Source organism: Hyla sarda, chromosome 11, assembly GCF_029499605.1.
Source record: "Hyla sarda isolate aHylSar1 chromosome 11, aHylSar1.hap1, whole genome shotgun sequence".
Classification (NCBI taxonomy): domain Eukaryota; kingdom Metazoa; phylum Chordata; class Amphibia; order Anura; family Hylidae; genus Hyla; species Hyla sarda.
In genome coordinates this window covers 13,117,929-13,136,411 of record NC_079199.1, presented here as the reverse complement: position 1 = coordinate 13,136,411, position 18,483 = coordinate 13,117,929, and the positions used below count along the sequence as shown (strand labels likewise).

General features: G+C 38.8%; 1 long non-coding RNA gene across 2 annotated transcripts in view; it reads right to left on the bottom strand.

The window, feature by feature from the left end:
• Positions 1-2,001: 2,001 nt before the first annotated feature.
• The window catches only part of LOC130295402 (uncharacterized), a 29,634-nt gene continuing 13,152 nt past the window's right edge, over positions 2,002-18,483 (bottom strand). The window contains exon 3 of one of the 2 annotated variants that reach the window (XR_008848816.1): positions 2,002-2,119. This is a non-coding gene — a long non-coding RNA (uncharacterized LOC130295402). The remainder of the gene's footprint in view (positions 2,120-18,483) is intronic. The other variant, XR_008848817.1, reaches the window with a different exon arrangement.

Genomic DNA, 18,483 nt, shown 5'->3' with positions numbered 1-18,483 from the left:
TATTCTTGTATATAGGAGCAGTATTATAGTAGTTATGTTCTTGTATATAGGAGCAGTATTATAGTAGTTATATTCTTGTATATAGGGGGCAGTATTATAGTAGTTATATTCTTGTATATAGGAGCAGTATTATAGTAGTTATATTCTTGTGTATAGGAGCAGTATTATAGTAGTTATATTCTTGTATATAGGAGGCAGTATTATAGTAGTTATATTGTTGTATATAGGGGGCAGTATTATAGTAGTTATATTCTTGTACATAGGAGCAGTATTATAGTAGATATATTCTTGTATATAGGAGCAGTATTATAGTAGTTATATTCTTGTATACAGGAGCAGTATTATAGTAGTTATATTCTTGTATATAGGAGCAGTATTATAGTAGTTATATTCTTGTATATAGGAGGCAGTATTATAGTAGTTATATCCTTGTATATAGGAGCAGTATTATAGTAGTTATATTCTTCTATATAGGAGCAGTATTATAGTAGTTATATTCTTGTATATAGGAGCAGTATTATAATAGTTATATTCTTGTATATAGGAGCAGTATTATAGTAGTTATATTCTTGTACATAGGAGCAGTATTATAGTAGTTATATTCTTGTATATAGGAGCAGTTTATAGTAGTTATATTCTTGTATATAGGAGGTAGTATTATAGTAGTTATATTATTGTATATAGGAGCAGTATTATAGTAGTTATATTCTTGTATATAGGAGCAGTATTATAGTAGTTATATTCTTGTACATAGGAGCAGTATTATAGTAGTTATATTCTTGTATATAGGAGGTAGTATTATAGTAGTTATATTATTGTATATAGGAGCAGTATTATAGTAGTTCTAATCTTGTATATAGGAGCAGTTTATAGTAGTTATATTCTTGTATATAGGCAGTAGTATTATAGTAGTTATATTCTTGTATATAGGAGCAGTATTATAGTAGCTATATACTTGTATATAGGAGGCAGTATTATAGGAGTTATATTCTTGCATATAGAAGGCAGTATTATAGTAGTTATATTCTTGTATATAGGAGGTAGTATTATAGTAGTTATATTCTTGTATATAGGAGGCAGTATTATAGTAGTTATATTCTTGTATATGGGAGGTAGAATTATAGTAGTTATATTCTTGTATATAGGAGCAGTATTATAGTAGTTATATTCTTGTATATAGGAGCAGTATTATAGTAGTTATATGCTTGTATATAGGAGCAGTATTATAGTAGTTATATTCTTGTATATAGGAGACAGTATTATAGTAGTTATATGCTTGTTTATAGGAGGCAGTATTACAGTAGTTATATTCTTGTATATAGGGGGCAGTATTATAGTAGTAATCTTCTTGTACATAGGAGCAGTATTATAGTAGTTATATTCTTGTATATAGGAGACAGTATTATAGTAGTGATATTCTTGTGCATAGGGGACAGTATTATAGTAGTTATATTCTTGTACATATGAGGCAGTATTATTATAGTAGTTTTCCATTCTCCTAGCCCTCTGGCAGGGAGCACATGGTAGGTGTTCACACTGGTGTGGTGCTCTGTGGCGGCCATTGTTTATGTAATGCTTTGTCTGTGGGGTGGTGTGGCCCAGAGCCACGGGCTTGGTCGGGAAGCAGTGGGGCTGCCTGGCCACATTGGGTCATTCCCCCAGTGGGCTTGGTGTCCTGGAGACAGTAGTCGCCACCCAGCGCTACGCCAGTGTCATGTTAGGGACCCATTCTGACTAGGTGGCCTTGACGTGGCGAGTGGACTTGTACTTTTTGATCAAAATGTATAATAACAACCTGTTAGTTTTTGAAATTACGCTGAGAAGCAAGTAGATCAAAATACAAACGGTGGATGTGCGGCTGTGTTTCTCTGTTTTTGTTGTACATTATAGTAGTTTTATTTTTGCACAAAGGAGACAGTATTATTATAGTAGTTTTAGTTTTTGCACATAGGCGGTATTATGGTACATATATATATATATATATATATATTGCATATGAAGCAGGATTGTATTTATAGGGAGCAGATCTCTTCCTGAGGTCTGTTTTCTTTCTTCAGGCTGGACCATATTCTTATCTCCCATGTGACACAGGTGCAGGGCTTGTTACAGTGTATCAACCCTAAACACAAAATATATTAGAAAGTTACGAAACATTTCATTGCGTGTTATAAAACAGGAAGAAACAAGGTCAGTACTCCAGTTTTTGTGTTAGATTTGGTGCAGCAGGGTCCACACTTCTCTCTACTGCCGAACCTAAGAGGGAAAATTCTTCCAATTCCACAGGACACATCCAATAATCTGGACAGCGAGATAGGAAACACACAGGGAGCAGTAATACTGACATTACCACTGACAGTGGATGGGATCTCATCCCTGGGAGGCAGGACTGCAGCTTGGGGTGGTGATCGGGGTGGAAACAGAGTTTGGGACATTCTGTTCCTAGCGGCAAAAGAGTTATGCCAACTTTTTTTCGCTGCAGTAAATTGCATACAGGCTTGTGTACTCACTCCCCACCGCCAGCTTCATACAGTATCCTCATGTATCAGGTCTGACTGCCAACACCAGACAAGCCAAAGAGGAGACAGCTACAGATCTCTGGATGATAGAAAGAATGTCTCCAAGCTGTAGAAGAAGCAGCGAGCGAAAATGCTAAATATCTATTTCATATTTAGCTATCTATCTATCTATCCTTCTATATGCAGATCTATCTATCTCATATCTATCTCATATCTATCTCATATCTATCTATCTATCTCATATCTATCTATCTCATATCTATCTATCTATCTATCTATCTCATATCTATCTATCTCATATCTATATATCTATCTATCTCATATCTATCTATCTCTCTATCTCATATCTATCTATCAATCTCATATCTATCTATCTCATATCTATCTATCTCATATCTATCTATCTCATATATATCTGATATTTATCTATCTATATCATATCTATCTTATATCTATCTATCTAATATCTATCTCATATCTATCTATCTCATATCTATCTCATATATATATATCTCATATATATCTATCTATCTATCTCTATCTCATATCTATCTATCTCATATCTATCTATCTCTCTATCTCATATCTATCTATCTCATATCTATCTATCTCATATCTATCTATCTATCTATCTCATATCTATCTATCTATCTCCTATCTATCTCATATCTATCTATCTCATATCTATCTCATATCTATCTATCTATCTATCTATCTATCTCATATCTATCTATCTATCTCCTATCTATCTCATATCTATCTATCTCATATCTATCTCATATCTATCTATCTCATATATATCTGATATCTATCTATCTATCTATCTATCTCATATCTATCTATCTTATATCTATCTATCTATCTCATATCTATCTATCTATCTCATATCTATCTCATATAGATAAAGCAAAGAAGTTGTCCCACAGCACTCCAAAATGGTGGATAACAAAGTGTTTATTGCCTCATGGTAGGATACAACGTTTCGACCATCACCAAGATGCTTGAAAAAGACTGTGGTGACGGTCAAAACGTTGTATCCTACCATGAGGCAATAAACACTTTGTTATCCACCATTTTGGAGTGCTGTGGGACAACTTCTTTGCTTTGCATCAACTCTGCTGCCAGTGACCCGGGCTGCGATTGGGCCCGCTTGCACCCGCCTCATCCACACACCTGGTGTGCTGCTCCTCTCCTTTACCTGCAGCTATCTCATATATATATATATATATATATATATATATATCATATCTATCTCATATCTATCTCATATATATATATATATATATATATATATATATCTCATATCTATCTGTCTCTCTATCTATATATCTATCTCTCTGTCACTCTATCTATCTCTTCCCAGTTCCTTGTCTTATCCTATGACCTTTTATTCCAAGTTTTGGACTTGGTCTGATTTTGGACAACTACTCCGAGGACCTGACCTGAGATGACCCCTCCAGTTCCATATATTGCACAAAGCTGTGTTCTCTGTTACCAATGCAGCTTGCTCCAAACTATTCTGTATTACCTGTCTCTGTTAATTACTATCAGCTCCTGGTGTTCATGTGGTGTTGCTGGAACTTGCTGTTCTTCAGGTTCCTGTTTAACCCTGTCTAATGCTAAAAAGCTCTAGTCCAGTGGTCTCCAAAATGTGGACCTCCTGCTGCAGAGGCTATTTTTGGGTAGTGTACCTCTTAGTTAGAAATTTTTGACTGAGACACGTCTCTGTGAGGACTTTCACAGGAGGCGCATCATTGGACTTGGAGGGAAGCAGGATGGTTGTTTCAATAACTTGTCCACCATTTTGGCTGTTATGACCATAAAAAAAATCTCAGGTGTTGGACGGTGTTGGGGGAAGTGGTTACATGAGGGCAAACAGGCTCCGGATCGCCCAGACAGATCAGCAGTAGAGAAGATTGTCTGCACAAGCAGACCCTAGTTTCCTTGTCCACATCCAAACACAGATGTCCCCTTCATTACACTCCTCTGTCTCTTCATTATACACCCTTTCTTTTTATTACACTCCCTTGTTTCTTCATTACACCATCCTGTCTCTTCATTCCACCTTCCTGTCTCTTCATTACACTCCCCTGTCTCTTCATTACATTCCCCTGTCTCTTCATTACATTCCCCTGTCTCTTCATTACACCCCCATCTCTTCATTACACCTCCTCTCTCTTCATTACACACCTCTGTCTCTTGATTACACGCATCTTTTTATTACACTCCCTGTCTCTTCATTACACTCCCTGTCTTTTTATTACACCCCCCTTTCTGTTCATTACACCCCTGTCTCTTCATTACACCCCCTGTCTCTTCATTACACTCCCTGTCTCTTAATTACACCCCCTGTCTCTTCATTACACTCCCTGTCTTTTTATTACACCCCCCTTTCTCTTCATTACACCCCTGTCTCTTCATTACACCCCTGTCTCTTCATTACACCCCTGTCTCTTCATTACACTCCCTGTCTCTTCATTACACTCCCTGTCTCTTAATTACACCCCCTGTCTCTTCATTACACTCCCTGTCTTTTTATTACACCCCCCTTTCTCTTCATTACACCCCTGTCTCTTCATTACACCCCTGTCTCTTCATTACACTCACTGTCTCTTCATTACACTCCCTGTCTCTTAATTACACCCCCTGTCTCTTCATTACACTCCCCTATCTCTTCATTACACTCCGTTTTTTTTATTACACTCGCCTGTTTCTTCATTACACTTACCTGCCTTTTCATTACACTCCACTGTCTCCTCATTACACTCCCTGTCTCCTCATTACACTCCCTGTCTCCTCATTACACTCCCCTGTCTCCTCATTACACTCCCTGTCTCCTCATTACACTCCCCTGTCTCCTCATTACACTCCCTGTCTCCTCATTACACTCCCCTGTCTCCTCATTACACTCCCCTGTCTCCTCATTACACTCCCCTGTCTCCTCATTACAAACTCCAGGTTGCATATGCCTTTTCCTGAAGACAAGCTTTGGCCAAAAAGTCCAGAATGATAGAGGCTGCCATGATGGTTCTAGACCTTCTAGAAGCTTCTCCACACATGATCTTTGGAGCTCGGCCAGAGTGACCATTGGGTTCTTGGTCTCCTCTCTTACCAAGGTCTTTCTCTCCCCATTACTTAGTTTGATGGGGCAGCAGCTCTAGGGAAAGTCCTGGTTGTTTATTTTCTTCATTGTAAGAATTATGGAGACCACTTGAGCTTTTGGGAACTTTCCGTGCTGCAGAAATGTTTTTGTCCCCTTCTCCGGACCTGTGCTTCCATACAAGCCTATCTGTGAGCTCTACGGGGGGTTCTTTTCTCCTCATGGTTTGGTAATTGCTCTGATATACATCGTAAGCTATGAGACCTTATATAGACAAGGCTGTGTCCTCCCAAATCCTGTCAAATCAGCCATTTACCATAAAGTGAAGAAACATCTCAAAGATGATCAGGAGAAATGGGAGGAGCCCGAAATAAATATCATCTGTAATAGCAGAGGGTCCATGGTAAATTTTAGTTTGTTTCTTTTTTCTTTTTTTTTTTTTTTTTTTATAAATATACAAATGTGTAAAAATTTGGTTTATATTATGGGGTATTGAGTGAAGGAAATCTAATTTTTTTATATATCAAGGAGCAACATAACAAAATGTGAAAAAAATGAAATTATCTGAAATAATTACAAATGCATAGTAGATAATAGATAGATACAAGATAGATAGAAAGATAGATAGATATGAGATATATAGATAGATATGAGATAGATAGATAGATAGATATGAGATAGATAGATAGATAGATATGAGATAAATAGATAGATATGAGATGGATAGATAGATAGATAGATAGATATGAGATTGATATGAGATAGATATGAGATAGATAGATATGAGATAGATAGATATGAGATAGATAGATATGAGATAGATAGATATGAGATAGATAGATAGATATGAGATAGATAGATATGAGATAGATAGATATGAGATAGATCGATATGAGATAGATCGATATGAGATAGATAGATATGAGATAGATATGAGATAGATACAAAAAGGATAAATTGGCCAGCACACACTGATACCAAACTATGGACCCGGCGTACAGGTGCACACTGCTAGGTTAAAAATACACAAGCAGGAGAATACAGCAGCACATTGCTAGCACAAAGATACAGATGAAACATGAAATGCTATATTGCTACAATTAAAAATTAAAAATTGAGGTGCTTCGCTCACCATTTGGCCAAATAGTTTGGACCATCCCACCATGATAAGGTGACCTCACCCCACCCATCTCATAAGGTGCTGGATGTTTCAGACCTTACAAGCCTGGTAACTGACTGCACAGAGGCATATTCATAGTGTAGGGTCCGTCCCAATGAGGTCACCTTATCGTGGTGGGATGGTAGAAACTATTTGGCCAAATGGTGAGCGAAGCACCTGAATTTTTTTTTTCATTGTAGCAATAAAGCATTTCATGTTTCCTCTGTATCTCTGTGCTAGCAGTGTGCTGCTGTATTCTCCTGCTTGTAGATAAATAGATAGATAGATATGAGATAGATAGATGCTACAGCAACATGAAAAGACTAGACCATGATAATAGACATTGTAATGTTACCATTGTGATCTATGCATCGTGGTCCCAACTTCAGGGCCAATAAGGTCAGAGATGATTATTCTAACAATGGCGCCCAATGTTTCCTCTCTGCAGAGATACTAAGTGCCCCTTTATATAAATACACCAGATGGTAATAACTTAGGACTTTCATTTTCATAAGTATACAGTATGTGCCCCCCCCCCCCCTGGCACTATGTGGGTCTCAGATCATCTCCGAGGTCTGTCCGTGCGGTGAGCAGATGACCACACATAGAGTCACTTAAGGTCACCAGCAGTCACCCTCCAAATACTCTTACCGAGGAGTCCGACCGTAAACTCAACAACCTCAGCTGTATCATTGGAGGAAGTGTGGATCCATTTTTACTTCAAAAGAACATAGGAATGATTACATAAAAAAAAAAACATAGGAATAAATCTGCTCCCAAATATGGCGGCAATTCATGCACCACAAGTTCCCCGCAATGTGTGTTTGTTTTTTTTACCGAAACTACATAAAATAGCGCATAGTGATAATACAGATTGTCCCACTGTGTGAAACTGTGACAGGGAACAAAACCTCGGTCTCTCTTTGGCTTCCAGCGCTCACAACATGTGGTTTATATAATGACCGGTTTGCGGATGAAGCTGTCGCCTTCAGCATATGCAATTCTGCGTTAAATATAGGAGCAGTTACAGAAGGTCACAGGACGTTGTGTACATCAGGGATTGTTGTTCTGGTGCAACCGTTTCAAAAGCATTCAGTTATAGCAGTGGTCTCAAACTGTGGCCCTCCAGATGTTGCAAAACTTCAATTCCCAGCATGCCCGGACAGCCAACGGCTGTCCGGGCATGCTGGGATTTGAAGTTTTGTAACTTCAAATCTGGAGGGCCACAGTTTGAGACCACTGAGGTATAGACTGGGAGGCCTAGGATGTACAGGGTGGGGTTGGCCCACCAAAGGATCCACTAGTCCCACCAATAGTCACTAGACACTCGGAATTCAAATGCTGTGGCACTTTAGGGGTCCCAAAGGCCAGTCTTCAACATATGAAGGTGCTGATGTTATAAATTGCCCACAGTTGGCTCAGGGGTAGTAATAAAGATAATGCATTCCTCAATGTCATCTACGGGACCCCCTATCTAGCCATAGCAACTGGAGCAAAAATTCTCTATGTAGTATTTCCGGGATGTATGTATAAAAAAGGGAACCTCATCTCATAAATCAAAATTACACTACCCCATTACGTCAAGTCCTATCAAGCCCCAGCCTATCCATAGCAGAATCAGAGGAGGAGGTTTGTTGCAAGTTTAAATTAAAGAGTTTACCATAGTGACCCCTCAAATCGGACCCAGTAATGGGTGAGGCTGGGCCGCATGCGCCCCTTACATATAATGCCCCCATCATGCGCCCCTTATCATACACCAGCAACACCCCCCCACCAGCAGTAGCACCCCCATCCTCCACCAGCAACCCCCCATTCCCCCTACCCCGTGTGGTAATAGCATGAGCTGATGGATGATGGGGGTGCTACTTCTGTGGGTTCCACACATTAGGTAGGCAGCAGGTTCCCCGCATTAGGTAGGCAGCAGGTTCCCCCCATTAGGTAGGCAGCAGGTTCCCCGCATTAGGTAGGCAGCAGGTTCCCCACATTAGGTAGTAGCAGGTTCCCCACATTAGGTAGTAGCAGGTTCCCCACATTAGGTAGTAGCAGGTTCCCCACATTAGGTAGTAGCAAGTTCCCCACATTAGGTAGTAGCAAGTTCCCTACATTAGGTAGAAGCAGGTTCCCCACATTAGGTAGCAGCAGGTTCCCCACATTAGGTAGTAGCAGGTTCCCCACATTAGGTAGCATTGTTGTCCCAATCCCCCCCCCCCCCCTCCGACTCACACAAACACACACAGACAGACAGACACCCACACATGCACACACATAGAAACACTTACCAGTCCTGCGCTGCGCTTTCCTCTCCGGCGGTGGCCTAATGAGTGACGTCACTGATGTCCTATGCGGAGGGACGTCACATGCGCGACGTCCCTCATCACACTCGGCCGGCCGGCCAACCGGAGACCGGGAGGAGGAGGGCGGGGTAAGTGAAGCCTTCTGGCATTTAGCGCTGCTTGCCCGAAGCAGGGCTATCTGCCTGAAGAAGTTACCTGCCCGGTGATCGTCACTGCATGTCCCAGGCGTTGGGCAATACAAATTAAACATACTTGGTGCGTGCCACAAACTCTCGTTCCGTGGGCCGCAAATGGCCTGAGGGCCGGTAGTTTGAGACCCCTGCTCTAGAGGTCACATAGCAATACAGTGATCCCTCAAGTTACAATAATAATTGGTTCCAGGACGACCATTGTATGTTGAAACCATTGTTTGCTGAGACCATAACTCTATGGAAACCTGGTAATTGGTTCGGAAGCCCCAAAATATCATCCAAAAATAGGAAAAAGTGAGGATTAAAAGATAAATAAGTAGATAACTAATACAGATAAAGCAAATCCTTACATATAAAAGTAAGAAAGATCTGCTGGGAGCTGTAATCACTGTCTGTGTACTGTACAGGACCCTGAAGAAGCTCCTGTCCTCTACATAGTGTCCTCTACCTGGTGACCAAAGGAGCAGCTAACCCTGGTACAGGTAAAGAGTACAGAACATGTAATACCTCCCTGTACTGTAGGGGGCGCTACCAGACACCAGTCAGTGCATACACTTCAGTAATACAGGTAAAGAGTAGTAATGAACATGTAATACCTCCCTGTACTGTAGGGGGCACTACCAGACACCAGTCAGTGCATACACTTCAGTAATACAGGTAAAGAGTAGTAATCAACATGTAATACCTCCCTGTACTGTAGGGGGCGCTACCAGACAGGAATTCAGTGCATGCACTTCAGTAATACAGGGCTTTTACCAGTGAATGCCCATTCTGATTGGTCAGTTCTTCCGGGTATTGACAGGTTTTGTAGATCTGGACTGTCTGTACATTGTATGTTGAGTCTGGTTTCAAGTTACAATGGCCCAGAAAAGACCATTGTATGATGACAATATTGTATGTTGACGCCATTGTAACTTGAGGGATCACTGTAGTAGGTTTTGCTTCCATGCTGGAATAATAGCACTTAGATTGGCACTATACCATAAAACACAGAAGAGTGGGGTCCTCATGGCAACTGAGTGCCCCATTATGGTGCCAAGCATTGTGTTTGTTTTCTCCTTTGGCCAATTCCCTACCTCCTTTGCTCATTTTCTAACAGTGTGATTCCTCTCTTGGATAGGTTGTTGCCACCAGGGTCATAGTGATTGAGTCAGTCCAATGCCACTAAATAAGACACTAGTATAATAATAGGCCCATCGTAATTGGGGTAGGGGCTGATATAGATTTTGCACTGGGGCTATGCATTCTACAAAAGTAGCACAAGGGCCCTTTTCTCCAAAGCAACCACATGGGTGGCCTTTATTTTCCACCGCCGCCCTACATCAGCAGCTACAAGTCTCACAACAACTCGAAAGGAAACATTGGAAATGATTTCTTACATCCATGAGAAGCTTTCCAAGACAAGGCATCTACATCCTCAAAACTATTTATTGCAAAAAAAACGACATCCATCCGCAAGCCAGCAGCCAATAATACTAATCCCCCTGCTCTATAAAGTGAGGGGTCGAAAAGGAAATCTGATCACGTCTATTTTTATATGTCACGAGTCTTGACAATAAACCGACCCGACCACAAGAGATATGGGACGAGGTCTCCAAGGTTAAACAGAAGAACACAGCTTCAAGAGACTTCTGAGGAAATTAAGGTTGATAAATTATCGCAACACGGAAAAGAACATGTTGCGTCTGTTCCAAAATGTCACTCCAAATTCATTAAAAGAATTTATCAGCCAGAAAAGTGCCAAGAAAACCATTGAGCAAATCTATAGACGGCGAAGTTAATCCAGACGCCTGTAACGTGTCTGGTAAGACATCCTGAGGGGTCTCAGATGATGTGTCAAATTTAGTGAGACTTTTATGGGCGGCTGGAAGTATGGACTGCAGTCTGCAGGCACAAATCCTTGGAAGGTCACAATAGGTGGCTTTTAGGGTAGACCGTCTGCCTTGAGGAACTGCTGCCATGGGTTCAGATCAGGTCAACGTCTTCTTGGATTCAGTATAAAGAAGTAAAAAAGGAAGTAGTTCAAGACTGGTAGTAAATATTTAAGACGTTAAGTGTAGGGGGTCATTTGTCTCAAATGCAACTCATTTCGGGGTTTGGAGGAAACCTTTGGTTTGTCTTTAAAATGTTTAACCCTATATAAATCACAGGTTCTGGTAGTTTTACGAAAGGTCTCAGTTCGCAGATCGCAGTTTTGCGCTACAGGCATTTGGTGTATTACAGTGAATGTGGCCATAAAACTGCCCTGACTTATCCGTCTCCAGAAATCTGCTCAGGGTCTAATGCCACCATATAACAAAGGCATGGAGGAAGGTGAGAGGTAACATTTAGGTTAATTTTCACCCCCAACTTCAGTGGTCCCTCAAAATTGTATCAAGGACGACCAATGCATGTTGAAACCAAAACTACAGTGGTCCCTCAAGTTACAATATTAATAGGTTCCAGGACGACCATTGTATGTTGAATCCATTGTATGTTGAGACCAGAACTCTATGGAATCCTGGTAATTGGTTCTAAAGGCACCAAAATGTCATCCAAAAATAGGAAAAAGTGAGAATTAAAGAAAAATAAGTAGATAACTAATACAGATAAAGCAAATCCTTATATATAAAAGTAAGAAAGATCTGCTGGGGGCTGTAATCACTGTCTGTGTAAGTGTTTCCCAAGCATGGAGCCTTCGGCTGTCCGGGCATGCTGGGAGTTGTAGTTTTGCAACAGCTGGGGGCACCCTGCTTGGGAAACACTGGTCTATGTAGAGGACAGGATCTTCTTCAGGGTCCTGTACAGAACACGAAGGGTCCTAAAAAAGTAACATGGAGCCGCCCTCACCTGGTTCCCAGAGGAGGAGGTATGTAATACCTCCCTGTACTGTAGGGGGCGCTACCAGACACCAGTCAGTGCATACGCTTCAGTAATACAGGGGTTTTACCAGTGAATGCCCATTCTGATTGGTCGTTTCTTCCAGCCATTGACACGTTTCACAGATCTGGACTGTCCGTAGCATTGTATGTTGAGTCTGGTTTCAACTTAGGCCATTGTAAGTTGAGGGATCACTGTATATGGAAACTTGGTAATTGTTTCTGATACGCCAAAATGTCATCCAAAAATAGGAAAAAGTGAGGATTAAAGAAAAATAAGTAGATAACTGATATAGATAAAGCAAATCCTTACATATAAAAGTAATAAGGATCTGCTGGAGCTGTAATCACTGTCTATGTAGAGGACAGGAGCTTCTTCAGGGTCCTGTACAGTACACAGTGTCCTAAGAAAGTAACATGGAGCCGCCCTCACCCGGTGTCCAAAGGAACAGCTGGCACAGGTAAAGAGTACAGAACATGTAATACCACCCTGTACTGTAGGGGGCACTACCAGACACCAATCAGTGCATGGACTTCAGCGATCAGAAACCTTTTACTTCAGTTGGAAGGTCAATGGCCAAGTCAGAATAAAGGCCTCAGAAAAACCATTTGACCTCATCGATCACATGAGGGACTCAGTGTTTTCTGTGCAATGAGCAGGTGCAAAGTCTACGGTTGCTTCTTTTTTGTGGAGGATATGGTCACTGGTCACACCTACTTGGACATGTAGGTCAAGGAAGATCTGCCACATGTGGTCTATTAACAGAATGGTCACCTCCACATTTCCATTCGGATGTAAGCCAATACCTGAATGTAACTCTACCGGAACGTTGGATCGGCCGAGACAGAAACAACGATTCACCAATGTTGTGCTGGCCTCCACAATCTCAATGACTCAGTGTATCTGCCCGACGTGAGACAACACATCATTGACATATTGCAGTCCCCACAGATGGTGGACCATGTCTGGACAGGACTGGGTATAGAAGAAATCGCAGCACTCACCAAGCTAGAGGCAAAGAAGAATGAGCGTTTATATTATCATGGTACGAGACATGATTCGGTGCACAGGTCTTCCTCATCTGATTGGCATTTAAAGCTGAGGAAGACCTGTGCGCCGAAACACCAGGATTTCTTATTAAAGGGATACTCCACCCCTAGACATCTTATCCCCTATCCAAAGGATAGGGGATAAGATTTCTGATCGCGGTGGTCCTGCCGCTGGGGACCCCTGCAATATAGCATGCGGCACCCACCTGTTTCTGGTCCGGAAGCGCTGGAGGGTCTGGGTCCCGACCACGGGAATGGAAGTTCGTGACGTTATGACTCCGCCCCCGTGTGATGTCACGCCCCGTCCCCCTCAATGCAAGTCTATGGGAGGGGGCGTGACGGCCGTCACGCCCCCTCCGATAGACTTGCATTGAGGGGACGGGGCGTGACGTTACACGGGGGGTGGAGTCGCGATGTCACAAACTTCCGTTCCGCACGCTATATTGCGGGGGTCCCCGCGGCAAGACCTCCGTGATCAGACATCTTATCCCCTATCCTTTGAATAGGGGATAAGATGTATAGGGGCCGAGTACCCCTTTAAATAAATACCCTGGCCTTAGGAGAATGGCTTGTTGGTGCCCCTCCTGCATCCAACCCCTACGGCACATCTCCCGCCCCCCCACCCCCACCTCCTAGCTACACCTGTGGACAGGGGTAAATGGGGTAATACTATGGCTCCTGACTTTGAAGAGAATTCTTCCAGGCAGGGGCGTAACTATAGAGGGTGAAAAGGTAGCAGTCACATCGGGGCCCCTGGTACCTAAGAGAGCCACAAGGCACATCTGCCCCATAAGAGACCAGTATTATAAATGGCACATGGGGCCCTTTTGCCGAATTGCAATGGGGCCCAGAAGCTACAAGTCACGCCTCTGCCTCCTGGCTAATACAATAGCGGAGCCGTCGCATTACGAGAAGGATGTTATGTCTCTGGAGCTATCGGCACCAGCAGCGAGAAGACTTGTAGCAGTGAGGAAAGTTCAGTTCACCGGCTGAGACCGAGCGAGCGCTGCCAAGTCCCAGCGCTGAGGAATTCATGTTATGTGAAGTCTATAAGCATTGCAATTATATGCTGCTGAAACGTACAGTGTGAGGGACCCCAGCAGACCAAACAAAGCTGGTGCACAGGCCCGGCCTGAGGACTGCAACACATTACATCCGACATGACAAGCTCCACATACAACCAATGAGGTCAAGACATGTAGAATAGGGGGAAGGCTACGGCTGCAAGATTTCTAGGGAGAATCCCGGAACACTGATAGATGGAGATACTGGTTTATGGGGTCAATGTCTGTCTCTTCACTGTAATTATTAAGGCCGAGTTCACACCAGGACATTAAAGATTTATTGCATTCTGGTTCTGTGCAGATGGCAGGGCCGATTTAAACCATTACTGCCATTTAAAAAAAACGTTTGACATGTGAAAAGTTTTGATCAGTCGGGGTCTTCCCAGCTGGCCACTTGATCTAATTAATTGGCTGTCCGGGCATGCTGGGAGTTGTAGTTTTGCAACATCTGAAGGTGAACAGTTTAGAGACCACTGATCTAGAGGTTCTGCTGCTGCTTACACTACAACATTGTCATTGTAGATGGAGTTATAACAGATGTTTTTGGTTAATACTATGATAGGGACGGGACATTAGGCCTCATTTATTATCACTGTGTTTGTTGTCCATAGCAACCAACCAGAGCTTCTTAAACTGTTATGGTAAAATGAAAGCAGTCCTGTGATTGGTTGCTATGGGCAACAAAGACAGTTATCCCTTATACTCATACTATTATACTGTCACTATATATATAACTCTATTATACTGTCACTGTATATAACTCTATTATACTGTCATTGTATATAACTCTATTATACTGTCACTGTATATAACTCTATTATACTGTCACTGTATATAACTATTATACTGTCACTGTATATAACTATTATACTGTCACTGTATATAACTCTATTATACTGTCACTATATATAACTCTATTATACTGTCACTATATATAACTCTATTATACTGTCACTATATATAACTCTATTATACTGTCACTGTATATAACTATTATACTGTCACTATATATATAACTCTATTATACTGTCACTATATATAACTCTATTATACTGTCACTGTATATAACTTTATTATACTGTCACTGTATATAACTCTATTATACTGTCACTGTATATAACTCTATTATACTGTCACTGTATATAACTATTATACTGTCACTATATATATAACTCTATTATACTGTCACTATATATAACTCTATTATACTGTCACTGTATATAACTCTATTATACTGTCACTGTATATAACTCTATTATACTGTCACTGTATATAACTATTATACTGTCACTGTATATATAACTCTATTATACTGTCACTATATATAACTCTATTATACTGTCACTGTATATAACTTTATTATACTGTCACTGTATATAACTCTATTATACTGTCACTGTATATAACTTTATTATACTGTCACTGTATATAACTCTATTATACTGTCACTGTATATAACTCTATTATACTGTCACTGTATATAACTATTATACTGTCACTATATATATAACTCTATTATACTGTCACTGTATATAACTCTATTATACTGTCACTATATATAACTCTATTATACTGTCACTATATATAACTCTATTATACTGTCAGTGTATATAACTCTATTATACTGTCACTATACATAATTCTATTATACTGTCACTGTATATAACTCTATTATACTGTCACTATATATAACTCTATTATACTGTCACTATATATAACTCTATTATACTGTCACTGTATATAACTCTATTATACTGTCACTATATATAACTCTATTATACTGTCACTGTATATAACTATTATACTGTCACTATATATATAACTCTATTATACTGTCACTATATATAACTCTATTATACTGTCACTGTATATAACTTTATTATACTGTCACTGTATATAACTCTATTATACTGTCACTGTATATAACTCTATTATACTGTCACTATACATAATTCTATTATACTGTCACTGTATACAACTCTATTATACTGTCACAGTATATAACTCTATTATACTGTCACTGTATAGAACTCTATTATACTGTCACTATATATAACTCTATTATACTGTCACTATATATATAACTCTATTATACTGTCACTATATATATAACTCTATTATACTGTCACTGTATATAACTCTATTATACTGTCACTGTATAGAACTCTATTATACTGTCACTATATATAACTCTATTATACTATCACTGTATATAACTCTATTATACTGCCACTGTATACAACTCTATTATACTATCACTGTATATAACTCTATTATACTATCACTGTATATAACTCTATTATACTGTCACTGTGGATGACTATTATACTGTCACTGTATATAACTCTATTATACTGTCACTGTATAGAACTCTATTATACTGTCACTATATATAACTCTATTATACTATCACTGTATATAACTCTATTATACTATCACTGTATATAACTCTATTATACTATCACTGTATACAACTCTATTATACTATCACTGTATATAACTCTATTATACTATCACTGTATATAACTCTATTATACTGTCACTGTGGATGACTATTATACTGTCACTGTATACAACTCTATTATACAGTCACTGTATATAACTCTATTATACTATTCACTGTATATAACTCTATTATACTGTCACTGTGGATGACTATTATAATATCACTGCGGATGAGTCTATTATACTGCCACTGTATATAACTCTATTATACTGTCACTGTATATAACTCTTTTATACTGTCACTATATATAACTCTATTATACTGTCACTGTATATAACTATTATACTGTCACTATATATAACTCTATTATACTGTCACTGTATATAACTTTATTATACTGTCACTATATATAACTCTATTATACTGTCACTATATATAACTCTATTATACTGTCACTATACATAATTCTATTATACTGTCACTGTATACAACTCTATTATACTGTCACTGTATATAACTCTATTATACTGTCACTGTATAGAACTCTATTATACTGTCACTATATATAACTCTATTATACTGTCACTATATATAACTCTATTATACTGTCACTATATATAACTCTATTATACTGTCACTGTATATAACTATTATACTGTCACTATATATATAACTCTATTATACTGTCACTATATATAACTCTATTATACTGTCACTGTATATAACTTTATTATACTGTCACTGTATATAACTCTATTATACTGTCACTGTATATAACTCTATTATACTGTCACTGTATATAACTATTATACTGTCACTATATATATAACTCTATTATACTGTCACTATATATAACTCTATTATACTGTCACTGTATATAACTCTATTATACTGTCACTGTATATAACTCTATTATACTGTCACTGTATAAAACTATTATACTGTCACTGTATATATAACTCTATTATACTGTCACTATATATAACTCTATTATACTGTCACTGTATATAACTTTATTATACTGTCACTGTATATAACTCTATTATACTGTCACTGTATATAACTTTATTATACTGTCACTGTATATAACTCTATTATACTGTCACTGTATATAACTCTATTATACTGTCACTGTATATAACTATTATACTGTCACTATATATATAACTCTATTATACTGTCACTGTATATAACTCTATTATACTGTCACTATATATAACTCTATTATACTGTCACTATATATAACTCTATTATACTGTCAGTGTATATAACTCTATTATACTGTCACTATACATAATTCTATTATACTGTCACTGTATATAACTCTATTATACTGTCACTATATATAACTCTATTATACTGTCACTATATATAACTCTATTATACTGTCACTGTATATAACTCTATTATACTGTCACTATATATAACTCTATTATACTGTCACTGTATATAACTATTATACTGTCACTATATATATAACTCTATTATACTGTCACTATATATAACTCTATTATACTGTCACTGTATATAACTTTATTATACTGTCACTGTATATAACTCTATTATACTGTCACTGTATATAACTCTATTATACTGTCACTATACATAATTCTATTATACTGTCACTGTATACAACTCTATTATACTGTCACAGTATATAACTCTATTATACTGTCACTGTATAGAACTCTATTATACTGTCACTATATATAACTCTATTATACTGTCACTATATATATAACTCTATTATACTGTCACTATATATATAACTCTATTATACTGTCACTGTATATAACTCTATTATA